Below are 2,716 nucleotides of genomic sequence, written 5' to 3' on the forward strand. Positions count from 1 at the left end.
CCTTATTCATACCGGCCCCAACACTTACTCTCCGGTCGAAGCTCCTACCTGTGACAGTAAATAACTCAAGGAGCTCAAGAAGTAATTCAATGTTAACTGCCTAAATGATGCATGCAGTATATATAGCCCTTCCTTGTCATTCACATCCTTGGCATATGTTGTAATTTTCTATTTCTTCAAACTGTAAAATCCTTGCAACAAGCTAAATTGTATTAAAACTAAAATGGTTTCTTTAAACGATGTTCCTCTTATATGTGGCAAATTTATGTTTGAATATTTTGCAGAAATATGTGATGGGGTTTTCATCTGTTCCGTTTCATTGCCCGCATGCCACCTAGACTGGCAGTGAACGCTGACACACCGCTCAGCTTTCATGTTTTCATTCTTGAAGAACTGCCTGGCTGCCTCTATATCGTATTGTTTTACGTTGGTGTTTTTACAACACTTACGTAGATGTCTGTCCTGTGAAAGAAGCTTCAGCTTTAGGTCTGATCTTTATAAACACATAAGAACTCACACAGGTGAGAAGCCTTTCTCCTGTACTATTTGTGATTGTCATGTTTTTCACGTGTTTGGCCCACATGCAGACAACACTCGGGAGACAGGAAGCAGATTCAGGGTTTTATTAAAGCTCAGAAATAAATTCAGAGAAACGAGAAAACTAAACAATGAGTCAGCGTCAGGCAGAGTCACGGGACCGGGGTTTGCACGAGCTGAAAAGGGAGAGATGAATTAGACAGCGCGCCGCGGACGGGCCGCGCGTAAAGAGGTGCGTAAGGCTTACCACTGAGCTCAGAAAGCGCACTGGGGAGGTGGTGTGGAGGAGCGGACTCAGCGCTGCCTGGGTGAGGTGATCCGGTGACTGGGTGACCGATGAGCGGGCCGGGGAAACTCGTGCAGGATCCAAGCTGCGCCGTTGGGAGCAGTGATCAGCGATCAGCTGGAGACACCAGGCGAGCACTGGGGAAACGCCCGGAGCAGGTTTAGAGTCGAGGGAGCGTTCTAGGAGACACAGGAGAAAGGTGATCAAAACAGGAAAGGTTCAGGCTGTCAAAGACAGTGGCCAACTGAGGCGTACCACACAAGGTTAACACTCTGGCATCCTCCAGCTGTCAGAGAGCTCCTTTTATAGCGCAGACAGGTAACCACAGAACGAGCCTCAGGTGTGTACCACGCCCACCAGTCAACTCCAGTCACCTGTGCAGAAAGCAGGGGCAGAAAAAGCACAACACTACCTGCTGAGTCCTGACACCACCCCCCCCTCAACGGTCGCCACCTGGCGACAGCGAGGAAGATGTGGAGGGACGAGAGGCCAGGAAGGAATCAAGAAGAGCAGGATCAGGGATGGAGGAGCCGGATACCCATGACCGCTCCTCGGGACTGCAGCCCTCCCAGTCGACGAGGTACTGCCAGCCTCTTCCCCGCCGACGGGAATCCACAATCCTCTGGATCCGGCGCCCTTGGAAGTCCTGGGCGGGAGGAGGGGGCTCGGCTGAGGGGCACAATGTGCTGGAAAGCACGGGTTTGATGCGGGAGACATGGAAAGTAGGGTGGACCCTCGAGTGAGGAGGGAGGCGGAGACGGACAGCTGAGGGACTGACGATGCCTGGATCTCATAGGGACCGGTGTAGCGGGGGGCCAGTTTGCGGTGGGTGGACCCGGAGGGGATGTCCCGGGTGGAGAGCCAGACTCTCTGACCGGGGCGGTAATGAGGGGCAGGGGTTCGCCTCCGGTCAGCAAATTTGCGGTTCTGGTCAGCAGTTCTGTGGAGGGCCTGGATGGTCTGCAACCAGATCTGCTTGCAGCGGTGGATGTGATGGTGGACAGAGGGAACGGCGATCTGTCTAACGTCTGCGGGAAAGAGCGGAGGTTGATAGCCCAGGGAGACTTCAAAGGGGGAGAACCCGGTGGCAGTGGAAGTGTGGCAGTTATGGGCATACTCGACCCAGGGGAGGTACTTGCTCCAGTCCGCTGGGTTGGTGGAAGTCAGGCAGCGGAGAGCAGACTCCAGCTCCTGGTTAAGCCTTTCTGTCTGCCCATTGGTCTGCGGGTGGTACCCGGAGGAAAGGGAATACCTGGCCCCTAGGGCTGTGGCAAACTCTTTCCACACTCGAGAAATGAATTGGGGACCACGGTCAGACAGAATGTCCTGTGGGATGCCATGGAGGCGAAAGACATGCCTCACCAGGAGCTGGGCAGTCTGGAGGGCCGATGGGAGCTTACGGAGGGCTATAAGATGGCAGGCTTTGGAGAATCTGTCTATGATCGTGAGTATGGTTGACATGCCCTGAGACACTGGGAGGCCAGTGACGAAATCTAAAGCAATGTGGGACCAAGGGCGTTCAGGTACAGGCAGTGGCTGAAGAAGGCCCGCTGGGGGTTTATTTGAGGTCTTATTCTGAGCACAGACTGGGCAGGAGAGGACATACTCCCGGACATCTTTAGGCATAGAAGGCCACCAGAAGTGCCGGGAGATGAAAGAGAGGGTCCGGTTAATGCCTGGATGGGCAGAGAATTTAACTGAATGGGCCCACTGAATTACACGGGGGCGAACAGAGAGGGGAACAGGTTCGGTCAGGAGGACCGTTACCCGGGTCAGGGTCTGAGTGCTGAGCTTGTCTGATCAGATCCTCAATCTCCCAGTGGAGGGCACCAAAGGAGCAGGTGGGTGGCAGGATGGGAGCTGGCTCTCTAACAGAGTCCTGGGGTGCATATA

At 54.1% G+C, this 2,716-nt stretch overlaps 1 long non-coding RNA gene across 1 annotated transcript; it reads right to left on the minus strand.

Moving 5' to 3' along the window:
- Positions 1–569: 569 nt before the first annotated feature.
- Positions 570–1,596, minus strand: LOC119777733. The gene is made up of 3 exons (XR_005279955.1): positions 1,079–1,596; positions 785–1,002; positions 570–713 (listed from the first exon to the last, which is right to left on the minus strand). It is a non-coding gene; the product is annotated as an uncharacterized LOC119777733 (long non-coding RNA).
- Positions 1,597–2,716: the final 1,120 nt, after the last annotated feature.

Source organism: Cyprinodon tularosa, unplaced genomic scaffold, assembly GCF_016077235.1.
Source record: "Cyprinodon tularosa strain WSP-4 unplaced genomic scaffold, ASM1607723v1 ctg1266, whole genome shotgun sequence".
NCBI classification, from domain to species: domain Eukaryota; kingdom Metazoa; phylum Chordata; class Actinopteri; order Cyprinodontiformes; family Cyprinodontidae; genus Cyprinodon; species Cyprinodon tularosa.